General features: G+C 44.0%; 1 long non-coding RNA gene across 1 annotated transcript in view; it reads right to left on the bottom strand.

Annotated features, from left to right (window-relative positions):
* LOC118495599 overlaps window positions 1-23,300 on the bottom strand; it is a 556,251-nt gene that overhangs the window by 413,878 nt on the left and 119,073 nt on the right. Inside the window, exon 2 of the long non-coding RNA XR_004898071.1 lies at window positions 15,002-15,006. This is a non-coding gene — a long non-coding RNA (uncharacterized LOC118495599). The remainder of the gene's footprint in view (window positions 1-15,001; window positions 15,007-23,300) is intronic.

Genomic DNA, 23,300 nt, shown 5'->3' on the forward strand with positions numbered 1-23,300 from the left:
GAAATCCACCGGAGTTTAGAACGCCAACACAAAGAAAGAGGAAGGTAACGGACATCTCGCAGAATTTCCGGCGGCACCGGAACAATCCCGGAAATGAAAGGTTGTGGATATAGACTACTGATTTCATAACTGATATAAATGATGACCAAAACTATGAAAATAAGACCCGACACAATACTGGAGTGTGTTAGAGTGGACTTTGTCCTCTCAGCCAGGCTCCAGTGCCTCTGTCTGGGCTGTGAGAAACGCTGGTACCTGTAAGCACTGGAGATATACAGCCTCTGCTCTTATACTGAGTGAGAGAGAGGTGTGTGTGTGTGTGTGTGTGTGTGTGTGTGTGTGTGTGTGTGTGTGTGTGTGAGCAGACCTGCAAGCTCACATATACATGGATGCCCACACACACACACACACACACGCAGCAGCCCTGAGTCCGACATTCTACTCACTGGCTATAACAATGATGGATGTGGAGGGCAGCACCAGCAGATTGCTTAGCCAGACATGAAGGCAGAAAAGCTGAATAAAAACACATTTTTCATCCTCTCCATTCTTCTCAGTCTTCTTCTTGTTTTCCCTGATTCCCTTATGACAGTCCACCCGCACACACACACACACACACACACACACACACACACACTCATATATCGTTTTTACTGCTACCAGTCCATCCTACATAGTTTCTCTCACTCTTTCAGTCACTCAAACAATGACCTGTGAATTAGGACCGAGCCTCTGAGGTTTACATGTAATATCAGAGGATCGATACTCGCCGTGCTCCAAGAGGCCTCTTGGGTTTGTTATCGCCACGGAAACGCTGAAGCCAAAGCGGTACTGGTGACATGTATTATGGTGACTAAATGAAATAGCCTCTGACTGCTTTTACACATGGACAAACATACAAGGTAAGACTTGTCTTCCTGTTAAAAAGTAAGAGTCATTTCCCCGCCGGAGACACTTTTGTTTATACCCTTACATTTCCTTTTTTACAGGCTTTGTACTTGATAAACCTTAAAATTATTTTGTTTCTTTGTCCATTTTGAGTTTTGCATGCTCTTACTCTGCTGTAATGTGTAATGGGCTTTATGCATGTATTTGATGATTCAAGTGCACACAATCATGGCCAGCTATGAGGTCACCGAGGTAATTGTTTCCTAAAAAAAAAAAAACTATTTCTCTCTGCCACACCGCCTACCTAAGGAGTGCATGTGCCCTGCGGAACCTCTTGCTTTTGATTTTGGCATGTATGTTCGCAGGTTAGAGCAACCAGACAGCCCACGCGAGCAGCACGGTTCAGGTGCAGCGCATAAACATCACACACCAGTAGAGAGTAGTATGAAAGACCGACAATCTGCATAAGGAGGAAGGTTGGGGTGGTGGATGGGTCAAACAAACACAGGACTTTCACCCAGGAGACCGGGGTTTATAACCCCACCCACCATCTTTTCCTAAACCTAACTGTCCCGTTCTTTAGCCGCATGTCCCGACCCACAGCGCCAAAAATGAGGGGGGGTTTTGAGGGGATTTTGATTTTGTTTATGAGGAGAGACCGAGGAGAGAGGTTGGAGCCAGGCAGCCTGCTACAGCGATTTTGGCTGATTGTTATACCAAAGCGGCAGAAATTGACATATTGTGAGTTTAAGTAAAGGATCCGCACACTTCATCCACCTCTTTAATAGACACTGCCAACTGAATGGAACTTGAAGCCAGAATCTTCAAGACACAAGGAGTCAGTACAGAGTGACTTAACAGTAAATCCCCCCTTTTTTTTTATTTGACAGCACGAGGCAGTCATTGTAGACCGCTGGCCGTGTGGCGAGTTTGGATCTGTAATTAGCAATGACATTGACAAACTGTGTGCAAATAAGAGTGGTAGTAGCACTACTGGCTGGCAGCCCGGTGTAGACATACAAATGACAGTTGGGATGTAACAATGGTTCCATAATTATTATCAAGCATCAGAAATATGTCGGTGTACAGGGGAAAAAAATAGAGGGGCCGCTAGAGCAACGATCCTACAGAGCTGTGAGGGTGGAGGGAATGTAAGTTGGCATATGAAAGCATACATTTAGAATGTAAGCTAAAATATTACTAAGTGGCCCTTTGAGCTTGGATTATTTTGTCACACACACTGTACTGTTCCTAAAGGTCAAGAATGAATATCCATACTCAAAAAAGAGTAGGGAGGAGAGCTATGCTAACAACAGAAATGTTTGTTTGTGTGGCTGATGCATTGGATGCTAGTCTCTCATTGCCAGACCTTCCTCCACAGCACTGCGGAGGAGGGTCTGGCTAGTCTACACAGTATTCCAGGATGGGAGAAAAACGTGCTCTGGTTTATTGCCATTTCTTTAAACTAATCACAATCATCTTGGGTGGTGCTAAGAGCCAGACGGAGCCCCGGTGCCTCTGCAAAATAGCCTCGGGAAGGAACTTGTTTTGGTGGAATGTGTGTACGTTCAAAAGTAGTTTTAGTCGTGCAACAGAAAACTCAGATTGGACAGATAGTCTAGCTAGCTGTCTGGATTTACCCTGCAGAGATCTGAGAAGCAGTTAACCATAGTCCTCAAATCCACCGGAGTTTAGAACGCCACAAAGAAAGAGGAAGGGGACGGACCGCCGGCCGAAAATGAGGGACATCCAGCGGAATTTCCGGTGGCAACGGAGCAATCCCGGAAATGAAACATCGTCGATATAGACTAAATTGAAAGTTGCATTTGAAACAAAAAAAGTGCTTTGAAAAAGTGAATTGAACTGAAGCATTTTAATGAAAAGTGAGTGAAATGACACCAGAGAGAGAGAGCGGGAGGAGTAAAGTGTGAGATGCTAATAACGGCCATAAAGAGAAAGGCAAAGAGAGAGACAGAGATGATTAAGAAGCCGCTGGCTGACAGAGCAGTAAATCCAGCTGGAAGACAGAGCTGCTGTGTGTAGTCACTGCAGCCATTCTGACTCTCACACGCTCTGCTGGCCAACCAGTCCTAGCAGCCAGCCTGTCAGCCCGTTAGCACAGCTACAGCATGCCAACCAGTGGATGAGGTAACAGCTTAATCTGTGTCCGAAACTTTCAGAGCCAGATAAAGCTGCATGATAAAGTGTGGCCCCTGATGATCCACCAACACTCCGGGATTGCAGCGTCACTCAGTTTGTAGTCACGTTATTATTTTGGAATCTGAGCATTGTAAGAAGAATTTAAACTGAAATTAAAACAATAAAAAACATAAATAGGATTTGACATGGAAATAATTTACCCTCAGAAGTTTTTTACATTACAGTTCAATGCACTCACACGGCAGTGACAACAGAGTCCACTAAAAACATTGTAAATATGTATGGTACAGAATAGGGGAGCGTGCCTATGTTCCCACAGCCCTATGTTCCCACATTTCTAAGATTTTTTTCAAAATTAGGCCCTATGTTCGCCTAACCCCTAACCCACCCTAACCCTTGAAGGGAAATGTAGGAACACAAGACCTAATTTTGAAAATGTCCCAGCAATGTGGGAACATAGGGCCTAATTTTAAGAAAAATCTTAGAAAGGTGGGAACATAGGGCTGTGGGACCATAAGGCCTAATTTTAAGAAAAATCTTAGAAATTTGGGAACATAGGGCTGTGGGACCATTGGGCTGTGGGAACATAGGGCTGACTACTGTTATAGTATACGTGCTTGTCTTTCATCCTCCACTGCATTAATCCCTCCTCTTTTTAACTTGTTTATAATCGCCATCACAGTTATTATTGGGCTTTTGAAAAGAATCTTTCGGATACTCAGCTGCCGTGACATTTTGCAATGTTGTAGGAGCACAGACCCCTGCAGAATTATGAGCGATCACAATCATTAATATCCTCTTCTCTTGTCTTTCACCGTAAAAAAAAATAAACAGTTTAAACAGATACCTGTTGTACAATTGCTATTTTTCCACCCGTAGTCACTGGGTAGGCCGGTAGAACAATACATATTCAATGCAAGTGAAGTAGAAAATATCAGAATATACAATTTAACACACACATTCACACCGAATTGAAAATAATGCAAAGCTGCATCAATACAATTATCATGGGCCCCTTCCCAACAAAGCTATGCAATCAAAATCCTAACCCCTCCCATTACACGCATGCATGCACGCACACGCACGCACACATACACACACACACACACACACACACACACACACACACACACTGTTTTTAAAACAGCTTTAACATCGTGGGACATTGATTATACTTAACAGAAGAGGAAAAGCACTCAGAATATCTCATTAGAATGAATGGCTGTTGTGGGATTCCCACATCTAGAGCAATATTGATCAAACCTACAATAAATATGATATCAAACAAGCCACATTTGCATCCACTATGTCACAGAGGCCTGGTCAAACAGACGCCGATCTGTGAATTTTAATTTGATTTAATTTAAAGCCAACATCAATAAACCTAGAGGGGACAACCGCACAGATAAACAAAATATAGAGGATGCTAAGCAAAAAAAAATGAAGGGAAAGTGAAAGGAAAGAAGAAGAAGAAAAGGAATAAATGTGATGTAGAGCAGGTCTGGTGTAGAGGGTGTATATACCTCCTAGACATCACTAGCTTCATGAACGCTACAAATGTTAGATTTGCTGAGCGTGAAGGCCGGGGCCGTGGAGAGATGGATGGAGGCCGGCCCCTGTCACAGATGAGCCACTCGTTTTGTGCCGATAGCGGTGCGCCGAGGGGTCTCTGAGCACCGCTGTGACCCGAGTCAAACAGCAGCCGATGTAAAGGAAAGGTTTTATTTGTATGACAATAGGAAACAAGTCAAATTTTAATAGTTATGTAGTCTCGTTTTGCCAGACCCTCCTTCAAAGCGCGCTGAAGGAGCGTCTGGCTACTCCACACAGCATTCGGGGATGGGAGGAAAACGTGCTCTGGTTTAATGCCATTTCTTTAAACCAATCAGAATTGTCATGGGCGGTGCTAAACTCCGCACAGAGCCGCTGCAAAATAGTTGTGCGAGAGAAAACTCAGATTAGAGGAGAGGGGATGAGATAAAGGAGAGAAGAGAAGAAGAGGAAGAAGAGGAAAAATAGAGAGAAAAGGAGTGAGAAGGGTTGAAAAAGGGGAGAGCAGGGGAAAGGAAGCAAAAATGAGAGGTCATAAAAGGAGAAGAGAGGCATAGAAAGAAAGAAAGAAAGAAAAATATGGAGAAGAGGAGGGTAGAGGAGAAGAGAATTGATCTAAAAAAAAAGGGAAATAATTGGCATGTGATGTGGAAATAAAGGAGAGGAAGAAGGTAGAATAAATAATGGAACAAAATGGGAATAAAATGATAGAAGATCATCGAGATTAGAGAAGAAAAGGATTAGTAATAAGAGGACAAGAATGGAGAAGAAATAGAAAAGGATACATGAGGGAGAGGCAGACAGAAAAGAGAAAAGGGAGAAAGGGGAAATATATGGGACAAAAGGAAAAGGGATGAAGGTGGGGCCACCTCTAGCCCGCCCAGTAGAGTGGGTGCCCCAATATAGGCTGAGTCCTTTGCAGCGGTCCGGGTTTGAATCTGACCTGCAGCTGTTTATTGTCCCCTTTCCTGTCTTCCAAACTATCAATTAAAGGCCATAAAAGCCCCAAAAAACTATCTGAATAAAAAAAAAAAAAGAGGGGGATGAGGGGATACGGGCGTGGTATCCCACTGCAGTTCTAGGCAAGACCCACCCTTCAATAGCATTCGCGTGCTGCGATTGGCCAGGCGTCAATGTTCGCGCAAGGTAACGGAACTCAATTTTTTCAGGTCCTATTCCCTGACCAATCGGCTATCCTAACCTTAAAGGGTAACTACCATTTTTTTCAACCTGGACCCTATTTTCTTATGTTTTTGTGTGTAAGTGACTGATGGGAACAACAATCTTTGACATTGGTCCAGTATTACGCGTGAACGCTGTAACCGACAGCCATAGATCTGGCTGCGATGTAACCCTATGGGGCAAATGTGTATCATCAATTCCATCCACTAAAAGTGCTGTGTTTGCTGCTGACAGGCTCAGATTATTATTATTCTAAGTGTCTGACAACATTATGGAAAAGATCCCTCTGCTGAGGTCGCTAGTGTTAAACGAATGAATAAATGAGTGAATGAGTGAATGAATGAATGAAACCTTTACTGCCACGAGGGGAATTTGTTTTGCACTAAAGGGAAAATTGAACATTAAGCACAGACAATAGTAAATAACAATAAACAATCAATACCCCACCAAACAACATTGAAAACGTAGAGGATACAGAAAACAGAACATAAACAACAACGAGACTCCAGAGTCCATTAAAAAAAATATATACTTTTAGCGTGTATAAAGTCAACATATTATCTCATGTAAATCGGTAAACTATGTGTTTATTTCAACCAAAACTAGAGTTGTGATGGTTAGAAAAGTGGAAAGACGACCCAAATAAATAGTTTTATTAATTAATAGTTTTAAATTGTTTCTGTCGTCTTTGAATGAAGTGTTTTTTCGTTTTTCATTTTCAGGTTCATAATTGTATTTAGAGGTTATATCAGAATAGGTTGACATGGTTTATTTTTCATTTTTGTTGTACTGCACATTGCTGCAGCTCCTCTTTTCACCCTGTGTGTTGAGCTCTCTGTTTTAGCTACAGAGTGAGGCATCACACTTCTGTTCCATCTTTGTTGGGAGTCGCACATGCGCAGTAGTTAGGTAAGGACTGCTAGCCAGTCAGAAGCAGAGAATGAGGGCGTGCCACGCTAGCAGCTAGGCGAGCATTATAACGTGTGTTACAAATTGACACATGGAAGTAAAGGCTGGACTACAATAGAGCTGTTTGGAGCAGTTTGTGAACAGTGTTTTCTGTTGGAGATGGTAAAGGCTCTTATATACTAGACGCAGTCCAGCTGGCGCGTGCAAATGTGACGTCATGAGATCGCCGTGACTATTTACACCCGCGCTGGTGCTCACGACACTAGTTGCAGTCTTCTCCTGAACAGAGGTGGCGCTAATGAGCAAAGGGTACCGACGCTGCTATTTCTATGGACTAGAAGAAAAAGAAAAATGTAATCAAAGGCAGAACTGGCTGCAGCATTGTCGTCAATGCTTCGATTTAATTCAATGACCTACTTCGTCGGATCAAGCCTTTCATTCATCATGAAATAACTCATCTTAACCCAGTAAGTTTACAAGAGAGACTTGCAGTCACTCTGAGAGTCCTGGCATCCGGTTGTCGGCGAACTCGTTCAGGCCTCCCGTTTCCGCTTTGTCGCGCGCCGCTAAAAAAAAGAGAGCCGTGCGCGACCTCTGCCGGCAGGATATTACGTCATTTTGACGTCACGATCTTCCTCTTTGACAGAAAGGTCGACCTCCTTAGAAATCCTTTCCATTATGTTGTCAGAGACTTCTGTCAGCGGCAAAACGAGCACTTTTGTGAAGGTAAATACAAGCTGCACAATTGCCCTATTAACTTACATTGTAGCTTGTTTCGGCGCTGCCGACTGCAGCGATCTCGCTTAATACTGGACCAATGTCAAAGATTGTTGTTCCCATCAGTCACTTAGACACAAAAACAGGGGGAAAAAACGGTAGTTACCCTTTAACTACTCCAGGTCAATGCCCACCCTCAACCAATCGGACTGCTTCGTAGGGCCGGCCTTGCCTTGAACTGCAGTTGGATCCATAATAACGAAATACGGACAGAGGAGATAGAGAGGAGTGGAAAAATGGAGGAAAGAGAAGAAGAGATGAATGAACAATGACACAAGGTTTTGAAATGAAAAGGGAGGCAGTAGAATTAGAACAGATGAGAGGAAAAGGAAATAAGAAAAATGGGAGAAGACAAATGGGAGGAGAAATAAGGAAATGGGAGAGGAAGAAATAAAGAAAATGAAGGATGAGAGGAGTGTGATGAAGAGGATTGGGTGGAGAGGATAGAGGGAAGAATGGAGACGGCAGAGGGAAAAAGGAAGAGATGAATAGGAGGTAGGGAGATAAGAACAGAGAGAAGGGTGAGCAGAAGCGAGTAGAAGATAAGAAAAGAAGTGAGAGGAGGGGGAAAAAGAAGAAAAGAGGAACAAAAATCGAAAGGAGATGAGGGAAGGAGAGGAAAGAAAACGAAAGGGAAAAGAGGAGTGGAAGAACAATGAAAAGAGGAGGGGTGAGAAAAGGAAAAGAAAGGGAAGGATGAAAGGGTAGGAGAGAGTGAGAGAAGACAATGAGTGGGAAGGAAATGAAAAGATAAGAGTGAAAGGAAATGATGAAGGGGGAAGGAGAAAAGAGGGGAATAATGGAATTGAGGAAGAGAATGAAAGCATTGGGGAGAAGAAACGCAGGAGTGAAAGGGGAAAAGGAAAGAAGGAGAGAAGAAGGTGAGTAAAGCAATGGAAGGCATGTGAAAGAAAAGAAGGAGTGGAGAGAAAGTGAGGTAAGGACAGAAAGGGGAGGAGTAGTGTTGAAACCTTTCTGTTGGCTGAGATTTCAGAGATGTTTCGGTCCGGTCGGTCTGGTCTGGACACACACACACACACACACACACACACACACACACACACACACACACACACACACGCAGACCCTCACATTTCATGTGTGCAGGAGCGTAGTGATGTGTCAGCAGTGAACAGTGACCCTGGTGTGATTCCAGTGCTGATCAGACGCTTTCAAACACTTCCACACATATTTATTCTCCTCCCTCTGGAGATTCTCAGCTGTCTGACAAACCAGCAAGTTGGGGAGAGACCAAAATCATTGGCTCCATTTACACAGCTGGCCCGCAGCCACTTATTTCCAACATTTCCCAGAATACTATGCAACCGAGCCCAGGAAAAGGATTATCAATCAAACAATGAGCTGTACAAGCATTGGGCAGCAGTGGATGAAAAACATAAAATCTCTGTTGCATTGTGTCTATTTGTAGTCCTTATGCATCTATGTGGTGGCTTTGCGTCTCTGTATAGTCATATTGTGTCTATTTGTAGTCCTTATGCATCTATGTGGTGGCTTTGTGTCTCTGTAGTTGTTTTGCGTGTCTCTCTGTACTTGTTTTGTGTCTCTTGGTCTATTATTATATATATATTTTTTTTCGTTTTGTTTGTTTTTTGTTTTTTTTAAGAAATGATGCTGGCGCTGCACCTCTATCCACTATACAATCCGCTTCATTCTTTTCTTTTTTGGGGCATTTTAGGCCTTTATTTTTCATAGGACAGCTGAAGACATGAAAGGGGAGAGAGACGGTGATTGACATGCAGCAAAGGGCCAAAGGTCAGAGTCAAACCCGGGCCGGCTGCGTCGAGGAGTAAGCCTCTATATATGGTCGCCCGCCCGCTCTACCAACTGAGCTATCCAGGCGCCCCTTGGCGTCACTTTTTGACGCTCTGGGTCAGGACGTACGTTTAACTGACATGTGGCACAAGAACGGGACAGTTAGGTTTAGGAAAAGATGGTGGGTGGGGTTATAAAATGTACGTTTCAGTGACACGCGGGACAAGAACGGGACATGAACCCCGGTCTCCTGGGTGAAAGTCCTATGTTGTTTGACCCATCCACCCCCCCAACCAACCTCCGTACGCTGATTTCCGTTCTTTCATACTACTCTCTACCGTTGTCTCTGTTAACACTACGTCATCTTACAGTGCCGCGGTCGAGCTGCAGCTCTGCCCGGTGCGTTCCATACAGACGCTGAAGGGGGATATTTGCATCGTATCTGACGCTGAGAGACACTGACCAAGCATCAGTATTTTACAAGTTGGGAGTGAGAACATGCTGAACAGGACCACAGACTACAGTCTCAAAATGACCACAGACTTCAGTCATTAAGTGCGTGCGACTTTGGCCACATACAACGTCCTTATTCCAACATAAATGCATTACTTTCTCCCTCCTCTTTGATGGATCTGTCTCTGTATGATTGTTAACAGCAGTGCAAAGTGACAGCTTACAACAAAACCTGACATTTCTTATTGACATTTTAAATAGATGAAACAGTTTCTGCTATCACTGCTTTAGCTGTTCTGCAGATATCCCCAAATGACTTCTTAGGGAAGAAAATGCACAGCCTAAAGTCATGAATTCAAGTCAAGCTGATGATTCATTTTTTTGTAAATCCTAGATTATGATCTTGTCTTTATAATATTGTCCAAAATGGTTTTCTTCCAGCCACAGCACACTTGAGGCTGATAGAATAATTTAAATGTTAATTGTGCACGGCTCAATTTGGCGATAGCCCACACTGCAATGGCAAGCGTTTGGGAGAGTTTGGGAAAACAACAATAACCATGCTCAAAGCCTTTAGCAATGAAACCAGATGGCACAAATCTGATGCTAAGTGGGGCTGATTGACTGTTGCCCTGCTACAATTTGATTGGCTATTTGTCAAGTACTGATGTTGGTGTTTGCTCATAGTTGGCAGAAGTCAGTATTCATTTTAAAGAGGATACTAGCTACTAACTGCTGTCGCCATGATCAATGTGGATTCTCGTCTGCAGCACACATTTGAAAATCTGCCTTTTTCATTTTTTTAAATTATTCATTTAATATTGTCAACAGACAGATATTCTCATGTCATTAGACATTCTCATACAAATAAGGATTACAGCGTGTAAAAAAAAAGTAGATATCAATCAAATGATATGTGGAAAAGTAATACATTAAATAATAAAACATGGGTATCTAAACATAAACTGAAGATCTGCCTTTTGAAGAAAAACATCTCGGTGCCCACCAGTCACGGGAAATTGTTATAAACCAAACCTCTGGTAAAAATCATTTAATGTGGAGTGGTTATCCTGGAAAAAATGGCTTACTTCTAGCTTGTGAGAAAAGATACATATTTGTTTCCTGTGTGTTATTTGGAAGGGATGGTACCTGGTCAAGAGCAGGCTTTCTGGATCTCAAGCATTTTTCTGAGAGGATTCCCAAACATGAAAGCAGCAGGACAACGCGATAACATGGGGCTTGCTCAACAGAGCAAACACAGCTACCCAAACTGACAGTGCATACAAACGGGGATTGAGCAGTTTAACAGTTGAGGAGAACAGGTGTGCGCCCAGTCCAGTTATCAACTGTGTTGTACTGTGTGGAAATATTGCATTATGTAAAATTGTTACATTTTCTTTCGCATCTGTCCAAAGTAGCCCCACCATTCTTTCCCTCCTAAAACAACCTGGTTGTTTGTTATGTTTTCTATTTGTATTTAAATTTTCTTGTATTTTAATTTGTTGTACTGTATTACATTTTATTGTGAAGGACTTTGCAATTTTTATCTGTGAAAGGTGCTATACAAATAAACTTTACTTACTTACTTACTTACCAAGTATGGAGCTTGTTCGAATTGTGTGTATTGAGTATGCAAAAATGAATTTGAGGATCTTATGTAGGGTTGGGTACTCAAACCCGGTGCTAATACGGTACCGATGCCAACTAACGACCGGTATCTACCGGGCCGAATAGCAACGCTGATTTCGGTGCCTCTTTTCGGTGCCACTTAAATGCCTGCGCTTCTCTCTGTTGTTCCAAAATGGACGTTAGCGGCAACAGAAAAATTGCTGCATGTGACGCTAGTTAACGCTACACTTGACAGCAGGTAACGTTAGCTAGCAGCTGGTTTAAATACGGTTAAAACAGCTAAACGGTGTAAAGTGTGACTGTATTTCACTGTAGAGGATTCCAACACCGGGACGTCCAACAGTCTGCAGCTGCTGTTGTCGGAAAAACAACACAGACGGTGCGTTCACTTGAAACTGGTAAGCCTCTTGGTACATTTAAAGTTATTGTAAAATACCCTTTTCCCATCTAGTGGTTGTTTTTGTTGTTTCACCAGCAATTCACTAGTGAAATAAGTTATTGTTATAAGTTTTTATTTTTTTATTTTGAATAAATCATTTAGTTTTGACCATATGGCCTTAGCAATAAACAAGCTATAATTTAATGTTCACAGTTAGTTTTTTTTTAAGTATCGTCTCAGGCATCATTTAGGCACCGGCACCTTTTTAAAAGTATCGTTTTAGTACCGGTATCGGGAAAAACCTAAACTACACCCAACCCTAATGTTATGTTGCATATGGCATGTTGTAAATCTGCTGACATTATCACCCAGCATCAGTTTTGGACCTCAATATATGCTTCTGGCTGAAGGGGAACAACTATCTGCAGCCAGGTCCCAACATCTGGTAGACAGCCTGAAACTAGAAGAGTGGAGGTTGGTATAGCAGCATGCAAAACTCTGCTTAGGGGCTCTCCTCTCATACCCGGGAGCCATGTGAAATGTATTTTCCGCATTGTTCTGTTTTTGTCTTTGTTATCTGACTCGATGACATTGAAAATGAGGGTCGCCCCCTAAATGATTGCCTGAATGAATGAATAGCCATGGTGCCAACATAATATGTTACATTATCACATATAGGTGCAATGTTTGCATATCCATATACTTTTGGCAGTATAACGTATGTAAAGCAGATGAATAACTAATTGAACAAATGAATTAATGTACATATTCTGGATATAAACCTGTGTTAGAATCTGCCTCTGTGTCTCTCACACGCCTGTCCAGCCCTGCTGTGGTATATTCTTAATATGAATGCGGGGGGACATATCATATTCCATTTTCTCTTGCCTGCGTTGCTTATCGTAAGCGTGATCAATAGCAAAGCTAATAAAAGCGAGAGCCTTTCTCTCCCTCCTGCTGCCTGTGTTTTCCTTCCAATAAATCTGATTGTGCTATCACAGCCTTAAAAAAAGCTGAGCACAAACTCTCCGCCTTTGACAGCCAACAGACACCAAGTAACACCACAGCCTATCACCAAGATGATCAAGCGTGTGCGATCATCTGGCAAATATGAAAAAAATCTAATAAAAATAATGCTTAAATGCCACATCAGATTTTCACACATACATACAGTATAGCAGAGCATCCAGGGTGGGCCATCCTGTGGCATTTTCAAAGTGTCCCATTTGACAAATGAAGGAACATTCCAGCAAAATCTAATTCACACCTCGGGAACAGACTGCAGCTGCACATGATCCAAAGGAACATAGAGATAAAGTCTTGCTGCAGTGCACCCTCCCAGGCCAGATTTCTGAGCAGTGTGTGCCTGCTTTGTCCTGTACACTGAAAATAATCATATTCTACTAAGTAGAAGTACTTAGATATGCTACGTATATCTAATATTTTGTGGTTTTTATCTTAGCTAGTTTAAGGTTGTTCTGATTGTTTAAATAAACAAGTTTTGTCATTAGGTGTAACAACCATGCAATCCACTTCTTTACACCTCTTTCTTGTGAAGTAGGTTAATTATCATAATCAATAAAGACAATCAAAACATCAAAAACGATTATCTTCAAACAGGGTTCATTTTTATTTAGTTCCTCGCATGAGTGACAAAATGGTTAGCTTCCAGATTATAATTAGTCTAAACTTATTGGTTGGGGGTGATCATGTATGTAGTTGATAAATAGGTCAAGACAGCTCTTATGTTGAGCAATAGTACAATACTGGACATATGAGCAGACACCTACTCTGAGACAATTGTATTTCTTAGTCAGTAGAAATAATTATAAGTTTTGCCACAGGGTTGGACTGCTGTAAAAAAAAAAAAAAGAAAAAAAAAGTGGAGTACTGCAGCAGCAGTCGAGCAAGCTAGAGAGTGAATGAAGAGAGGAAGCGCCTAACAACGCAGGTATTCGGAGGAATACAACTTTATTTTCTGATTGTTTCAAAGTGGTTATGTTCTAAAGCACAAATAAGCACACACCTCCGTGGGAAAGTGCCTTGTTTCCTGATATTGTGTGAATACAAAACTTCATCCTGTGTGTGTGTGTGTGTGTGTGTGTGTGTGTGTGTACGTGCGTGCGTGTGTGTGTCAGTTAAACTTATCTGTCGGTATGAGATGCTGAGGGGCAAATGGCAGATGGGAATGAGAACAGGCTGCACACCCTGTACGCTTTCATTACCTGGGGGTTACCCATCCACGTGGGGCCCAAAGGCTCTTTGCTGACTCCCATAAACGTTCCGCACTAACAAAATTAAGAAGAAAAGAGAAAATCCAAGTGGGCAGGGTCTCTTGCAGATACAGACACCACCACGCACCTCTAGTGGGTCATAAGTGATCATTAAGAGGGTTTATTTTTGAACTAGTCTATACATGTTTTTAGGCTATTACTGCATATTATACCTTTACAGTGTAAGTATAGCATGGGGATCTATTCGATACGTTTGTGTATGGCCTGTACCTGTACATAACGGATATGTTGATTATGATTAGTTTTTTTTTTCTTCAGTAGGGGAAGCTGCTAGGGGAAGTTTTAAAGATGCAGATGGGTAGAGGGAGTTTTATATGTTGGGGGATGGAGTAACCCAATGATTATGTAAGAATGTATTTATAATACAATATACAGATTCTCAAAATTTATGTATCTAGTGTATACAAATGAACTGTTGTACATCCATGTGAATAAACTCCATGTTAAATTTCCAAAATATCGCAAAAAAGAAGAATACACTAATGTGTCACAGTGGTGCATCCGTAGCTTGTGATGTTGATGACTGACACAGAACACTCTGATGCCGAAGTTGTTAGTGAAAAGTTAAAGTCTGTGGTGGTCTGAGCTGCAAACACCTACAGGAACATCTCCTCTGTCCCATGCTGATATGCTGCGCTCTCCTTTCCACCGTCTCTCCTACCATCCTTCTCAGCCTGGTTTTTCAGAGCCATGGGAGGCCTGTGTGTCTGCAATTAGTGGACCGCCTTCAGACACTGCAAAGAGTGGGAAGCATAGGCTAGGAGCGAGAGCGACGCAGTTAAAAACAGAGAGAGATACCCCATTTACAACTGGCATTAAATGCAATCTATGTAATGTAATGTAAAGTGCATGCAGAACGCAATGGGACTGAAACGCGATTGGTGCGACTAAACCATATTTGGTCAGCATGAGTAGTTATTATTAAAGATGGCTCCGAATTAGTCATTGAATCAATTTCTGTACTTCTAGCTTTTTAATATCTTCAAATATTTGATCTGAGGCAGACACTTCCTCTGGGTGAAATTACAAAATGTACCCATCTTTTTACTCATGCTAGTACAGCCAGAGAAAAGTATCAAACCACCTGTTAAAAGCAACAGAAGACAGGTGTGACATCAGCTCTGTTAAACATTTTCTGAGGGAGGACCCTGACCCCTCCGGTAAGATCGACCCACCCACATTTTCAATGCTTCCTACTCCCATGAATTACACATAGTCATTTGATCTATTAAAAATATTGGAATGTGGATCAGCTTTAAACAACCGAGATGCAAGGTGTTGATTAGTAAGCATTTTGAGCTATCTGTTTCTCCCTGACTCTAGTCTTGCTCATCTTAGATAACCAAATTCTGACTTATAACTCATTCATTTAACTCTGAGGAATATCCTTCTTATCATTTCGCTCTTTTTTAACAGCCCTGCCAACATTATCTGTTATAACTTAACTTACATTTTATTGACTGTTGGGGACTATCCAGTGCATGTATGTGATACATCAGATGAGGGGCAGCACTTCATCAAACAGTGCAGAACATTTTGAGCATCATTAACTTCTATCATTCAGTTGCTGTGAGGCAGTTTTGAGGTACTGATGAAGGTGCCAACCCGTTCTCACTCCCAACTGGTAAAATCCTGATGCTTGGTCAGTGTCTCTCAGCGTCAGATACCAACGCAGAAATTCCCCTTCAGCGTCTGTATGGAACGCACCGGGCAGAGCAGCAGCTACATCGCGTCGCTGTAAGATGACGTAGTATTAAGAGAGACAACGGTAGAGAGTAGTATGAAAGACAGAAATAGAGGTTAAGGAGGTTGGTTGGGATGGTGGATGGGTCAAACAACACAGGACTTTCACCCAGGAGACCGGGGTTCATGTCCCGTTCTTGTCCCGCGTGTCACTGAAAGGTACATTTTGTAACCCCACCCACCATCTTTTCCTAAACCTAACTGTCCTGTTCTTGTGCCGCATGTCAGTTAAACGTACGTCCCGAGCCAGAGCGTCAAAAACAACGCAAAGCACGTCTAAATATGAAGCTAAAGGTGACTTTTTGCGTTTATAACAAAGGCCAAAGACACCTGACCAAGCACCGCTTTTTAACGCGCACACACACACACACACACACACACACACATACACACACAGTATCTGTGTCTCATTGTAAAGCAGTCCTCTTGCCCTCTGAAGAGCTCTTTGTTTTCAATGGGTTCATCAATAAAATGCGGCAGCTCTCATTTATTGTACCTTTCCATTCAAGCCTTATCTGTGCCACTCATAATTTCCGCTATTCAAAATTACAAAATGTACAATTGCACTTACGAAAATGTTCCCATTATGTTGCGCTGTAATCAAAATGTCATTTCACAGGCATCACTACTCTATTCTACTCTATTCTCTATACTCTATTGACTGAAAACATTGTTGGCATCCAAACAGTGTGACATTTTTACTAGAGTGAAAAATATGATTTCTTAATGCAGTGTTTGGAGTGATTTAACACTGGCCCATTTCCTTTCCCATTATGAAAAATCAAGGTGCCCCTAACGGCTGTGATTTGGTTCAATCTGGTTATATGTTAAATGATTTCTGATGACCTCTATCTTCATGTCCCATTCTGCGTCTGCTTAAATGCTTCTTCATCATTACTGTCCCCTTCCACACCCTTCTGGCCAGTACTCTTCAACTGCACACAAAATCTCTCATACTTTCAGGGCATAAACACTCCCAATACAGTCCTGATGAAAGAAAAAAAACATTCAGGTGTTTTGTTATCTTGCTTTCTTGCTGTGAACAAAATCCACAATCCACATGTTGTGCACAAATGAATTTCAAAGTTGATCTGAAGCAATTATATGGCTGCAGCAGTGTGAGTTATCTTTCTAAATAAGTCTTTTTGTTATAAAACTCCCTTTTGGTGTATCCTTGTTGAGCTGCAGTGGAGGTATGGTAACAAAAAGACCCACTTCATTCTGTGTCATTCTGCGCAAACAATTATACCACATTCAGTGTTACTCACCACAGTGCATTGTGTGCATCCATGAGATCTAACAAACATGTTGAATCCATGTCTTTCCTTTTTTTCTGGAAACTGAAAAAAATACTATCCATTAATACATCCATTTTCCTGAGACATGCGTAGGAAAGAGACGGTAGGTTCAAATATTGCGAACGAAATCCTGCACACTGTCTAATGTCGACCTTACCCCAAACGACTTTTCAAGCGATTCCACTGTCGCAGACTATTTTCCAATATCTGAATGAAATCTTGAGAGGCTTTTATAGAGTCTGGGCGTTCCCGTCGTCTCAATGGTTTGGTGTAAGGTGGTCATAAAACTCAGTCCCAGTCAGTCTTTTTCCCATCTGGACGTTCAGAGACAATCAAACGTGTTTGATATTATCCTAAGTTTTAAGTCTTAGTAATGAAGTTAAATCATGTCAACATTGTCAATAACCAAATGGGTGCGCTCCCTCCAGCACCAAACAGGAAGCAGCAAACTGCTAGAGCCAGTGGTTTTATGGTTGCTATGGCGCCGCGCTAAAGAGGGAAAGTTGCTGATTTTCAACCCTTCTGAAGCGTTGGAGTTTTTCCGGCAGATAAACACAGACCTCCAGGTACTGGAGACATTCATCTGCATGTACAGCAGAACAGAAAATCTGTAGACTTTCCCTTAAGTTACCAGCTAACGCTAGCGGTAGCTAGATAGCTTGGTTACACTTTTCAAAACAAATCTAGTTGTAGTCTTGCAATGTGTGGCCCTGCAAGATCCCCAGTCTTTCCATATTATGACAGTCTTTAACGTTAGATATGAGATGGTTGTCTTTAGATGTGAGATGGTGTAAGACTTTAGTCTGTTCGAAGTCTGTTCAAAGTCTTCCAGTGTATGGTAGGCATAACTTACAAACATAAATTTACTATCAACTTTTCGGTACTAGACCATCAGGCAAATGGTGGTGACGTAAATGGCTGCTCATCATTCTAATGCCTGATAAAGGTCTAGCACAGAAATCTATCTTTACAAGTTACACAATGTGCCGGATTTGGTTTGCAGCTTCCTCCTTTCTTAAAAGAATCCTTTATTGTTTACATCCATGTTTACTAGCTTACAGTCTTCTCTGTCTTTACTGGTGTAATGCTAGCCTGTCATAGCCAAACTAGTTCGCAAATGCGCATTAGTCTGGAATCTCTCAGTAAGTTTTTCGATTTGCTTTGAAAAATGCTTCCGGATGCAATTGAATAGATGGATAATGGTGCTTGGTCCATTCTGAAGCAGGAACAAAATGGTGGTCAGGTCAGAAACCTTCTCAAATTACAGCAAACCTAACCCTAACCCTGAAAAAATGAAGTGAACTGTCACGTAAACCTGTTATGATCTGTGATTGAGCATACGTCAGGACGCACGCATACGTACGATAATACAGGAAGTCAAATGAACAGATTCACGTGTGTAAGTTACGACATGTGGGAATAAAGTTGAGCTAAAGACAACCCACCGTCTCCTCATAAATATATTTTATACGAAGATAGCAACACTTCACATGGTGTCAGAAGTGAACCGGCATGGCAAGCTGACTCGGGGACACCGCACCACAAGTTTTCGGCGCCGGAGCAGCTTAACTTCGCTAAACCGGAGGACTGGCCCGATTGGAAACAACGCTTCTCCAGGTACCGAGTAGCAACGAAGCTTAACAAAGAGCCAGCCGATGTCCAGGTCAGCGCGTTGATTTATTCTATGGGCCCGGAGGCTGAACAAGTGTACAAATCATTCGTGTTGGAGGATGACGGGGAAGAGGATTTTGACTATGTGCTGAGGCTGTTTGACGAGCACTTTGTGCCGAAAAGGAACGTGATTTTCGAGAGAGCACGTTTCCACTCGCGGACGCAAGAGGCATGTGAGTCCGTTGAACAGTACATAAGGCACCTGTATGAACTCGCAGCTCACTGTGACTTTCATGAGAAGGAGGAGGAGATAAGAGATAGACTTGTCATAGGGATTAAAGACAAAGATCTTTCACTGAAGTTACAAATGATAAGTGACCTCACTCTGAAAAGGGCAGTCGACACGGCCAGACACTCTGAGCTAGTGAAGCAACAGAACAGCGAGGCTGGCGCATCAGGGCACATTGATGAAGTGAAATCAAAGTCTTATAAAAGTAAGTGGAAAAACACACAGTATGAGGCAACAGGAGGACAAAAATAAAAAAAATAAAATGAAAGGCAAAACTGTGGAAGATGTGGGCGCAGGCATGCAAGAGACAAATGCCCAGCTAAAGACAGAGAATGCAATAAATGCCACAAAACTGCTCACTTTGCAAACAAATGCAAAACCAGAATGATACAAGAAGTGACTGAAGAAGTTTGACAGCAGGTTTCACAGCACGTCCAGAGCGTGTCCTCAAAACTCTGGATGGAGATGTTGTGCTACCAGTCTCAGAGTCAGTTTGGGTTGGACGGGTGGCAGATGCCATGCTACCTGGTGGGGTGGAGACTTCTGGTGACTGAAGTTGACAGCTTATTCTTAGGCTCAATAGATGAGACTACAACCAAGAATGAGGCTACAGTGGATGAAGTCATCACCGATACAGAGCCACCATGGCGCACAACTCTAGTGATATGCCATACTCCAGTTAGCTTCAAGATAGATTCTGGTGCTGACACAACAATAATAAATGAGGCTACATATAGCCGCCTCCGTGTCAAGCCAAAACTTAGTCCAGTTACCTCTAAACTGGAAAGTCCAGGAGGAAAAGTGGTCCATTTGGGGCAATTCCTAGCCAAGATACAAGAGTCAAAAGGGAGAAAAATAACAGACTGTTACTTTAGGGTAATAGTGGCAAAGTCTACATGTGATAACCTACTGAGCAGATCTGTCGGTGTTCGCCTGGGTCTGATACAACACATCGAAGAAGTCAGTGTGTTTGGGGAGTTAGGACTGCTTAAAGGAGACCCCATAAAAATAGTCCTAAAAGAAAACGCTAAGCCATACAGTGTCGCAGCCCCTCGCCGCATACCCATTCCCCTGCTACCTAAAGTAGAAGAGGAGCTGAAGCGAATGGAAGAAAATGGCATAATAGAGCGTGTGACGGAGCCCACAGAATGGGTAGCGCCAATGGTACCTGTGATTAAGCCGACTGGAAAAGTAAGAATCTGTGTAGGTCTTACTAAACTGAATGAGAACGTGAAAAGGGAAAAGTTCATCTTGCCGACCACAGACAGCATCTTGCACAAACTGGCCGGAAGTAAGGTGTACACAACACTGGATGCCGCCAGTGGATTTTGGCAGATGGCCCTAGATGAAGAAAGTTCAAAGTTAACTACCTTCATAACACCAAATGGTCACTACTGCTTTAAACGGCTCCCATTCGGAATAACATCCGCACCAGAGATATTCCAAAGGAGGATGCAAGAACTGCTGCAGGATCACGAGGGCACGGTAGTTTACGTGGACGACATACTTGTGTTCGGAGCCACTCTGGAAGAGCACGACCGCCGCTTGAAAAGGGTGATGGAGACAATCCGCACATCTGGCCTAAAACTCAACCGCCAGAAATGTAAGTTCAGGCAGGCTTCCCTTCACTTCCTGGGCCAGGTTATCAGTCAGGAGGGCGTGACTCCAAGCCCAGAAAGAGTGTCCGCCATCACCGCCCTGGAGACACCTACAAATGTGAGTGAGTTAAAAAGGGTACTTGGTATGGTGAATTATGTTGGCTGTCAGGACAGCTAAAAACATCCTTAGGCAACAAGACCCCCAGCTAGCTCTCCTGACCTACAGGGACACAGCCACGGCGCCAACAAAAGAAAGCCCAGCCAGACTCCTCATGGGAAGGAGACTGCGCACCACAGTCCCCAAGCTCCACCGTCAGCTGAGACCGGCATGGGCCAATCTGTCTACAGTCAGGCAGACAGATGCCAAAGACAGAGAAGACATGGAGGGGGACCGGGGTGATCCAGGCTTTGTGTTCCACTCCACGTTCGTTTGTGGTGAAAACGCCGCAAGGAGACACCACTAGACGAAACCGGAGGCATCTGCAGATCGTCAACCAAGGAACGACACTCGGGCACAGTCACCAGAAGTCTCCACCCCACCAGGTAGCATGGCATCTGCCACCCGTCCAACCCAAACTGACTCTGAGACTGGTAGCACAACATCGCCATCCAGAGTTTTGAGGACACGCTCTGGACGTGCTGTGAAACCTGCTGTCAAACTGACTTACTAGTCAGAAGAACTGTGTTAACTAGTAATGTTTACAAATGATTACAGACCAGTTATGTTAAAGGAAGAAGAGAAAGGTCTGAGTAGAATGTTCCATCCATCTTCTTCCGCTTATCCGGTAACGGGTCGCGGGGGTAGCAGCTCCAGCAGGGGACCCCAAACTTCCCTTTCCCGAGCCACATTAACCAGCTCCGACTGGGGGATCCCGAGGCGTTCCCAGGCCAGGTTGGAGATATAATCCCTCCACCTAGTCCTGGGTCTTCCCCGAGGCCTCCTCCCAGCTGGACGTGCCTGGAAAACCTCCCTAGGGAGGCGCCCAGGGGGCATCCTTACCAGATGCCCGAACCACCTCAACTGGCTCCTTTCGACGCGAAGGAGCAGCGGCTCTACTCCGAGCTCCTCACGGATGACTGAGCTTCTCACCCTATCTCTAAGGGAGACGCCAGCCACCCTCCTGAGGAAACCCATTTCGGCCGCTTGTACCCTGGATCTCGTTCTTTCGGTCATGACCCAGCCTTCATGCCCATAGGTGAGGGTAGGAACGAAAACTGACCGGTAGATTGAGAGCTTTGCCTTCTGGCTCAGCTCTCTTTTCGTCACAACGGTGCGATAAATTGAGTGTAATACCACACCCGCTGCGCCGATTCTCCGACCAATCTCCCGCTCCATTGTTCCCTCACTCGCGAACAAGACTCCAAGGTACTTGAACTCCTTCACTTGGGGTAAAGACTCATTCCCTACCTGGAGAAGGCACTCCATCGGTTTCCTGCTGAGAACCATGGCCTCAGATTTAGAGGTGCTGATCCTCATCCCAGCCACTTCACACTTGGCTGCGAACCGATCCAGTGAGTGCTGAAGGTCACAGGCCGACGATGCCATCAGGACCACATCATCTGCAAAAAGCAGCGATGAGATCCCCAGCTCACCAAACTGCAACCCCTCTCCACCCCGACTACGCCTCGATATCCTGTCCATAAATACTACAAACAGGATTGGTGACAAAGCGCAGCCCTGGCGGAGGCCAACTCTCACCTGAAACGAGTCCGACTTACTGCCGAGAACCCGGACACAGCTCTCGCTTTGGTCGTACAGAGATTGGATGGCCCTGAGAAGGGACCCCCTCACCCCGTACTCCCGCAGCACCTCCCACAGTGTCTCCCGGGGGACCCGGTCATACGCCTTCTCCAGATCCACAAAGCACATGTAGACCGGTTGGGCATACTCCCAGGCTCCCTCCAGGATCCTTGCGAGAGTAAAGATCTGGTCCATTGTTCCACGACCAGGACGGAATCCGCATTGTTCCTCTTCAACCTGAGGTTCGACTATCGACCGAACCCTCCTTTCCAGCACCTTGGAGTAGACTTTACCGGGGAGGCTGAGAAGTGTGATACCCCTGTAATTGGCACACACCCTCTGGTCCCCCTTTTTGAAAAGGGGAACCACCACCCCGGTCTGCCACTCCTTAGGCACCGTCCCCGACTTCCACGCAATGTTGAAGAGGCGTGTCAACCAAGACAACCCCTCCACACCCAGAGCTTTAAGCATTTCTGGACGGATCTCATCAATCCCTGGGGCTTTGCCACTGTGGAGTTGTTTAACTACCTCAGCAACTTCCACCAGGGAAATTGACGACAATCCCCCATCATCCTCCAGCTCTGCCTCTACCATAGAGGGCGTATTAGTCGGATTTAGGAGTTCCTCAAAGTGCTCCTTCCACCGCCCTATTACCTCCTCAGTTGAGGTCAGCAGCGTCCCATCCTTACTGTACACAGCTTGGATGGTTCCCCGCTTCCCCCTCCTGAGGTGGCGAACGGTTTTCCAGAAGCACCTTGGTGCCGACCGAAAGTCCTTCTCCATGTCTTCTCCGAACTTCTCCCACACCCGCTGCTTTGCCTCTTTCACGGCAGAGGCTGCAGCCCTTCGGGCCCTTCGGTACCTTGCAACTGCCTCCGGAGTCCCCTGGGATAACATATCCCAGAAAGACTCCTTCTTCAGTCGGACGGCTTCCCTGACCACCGGTGTCCACCACGGTGTTCGTGGGTTGCCGCCCCTTGAGGCACCTAAGACCCTAAGACCACAGCTCCCCGCCGCAGCTTCAG

Source organism: Sander lucioperca, chromosome 1 (genome assembly GCF_008315115.2).
Source record: "Sander lucioperca isolate FBNREF2018 chromosome 1, SLUC_FBN_1.2, whole genome shotgun sequence".
NCBI lineage: Eukaryota > Metazoa > Chordata > Actinopteri > Perciformes > Percidae > Sander > Sander lucioperca.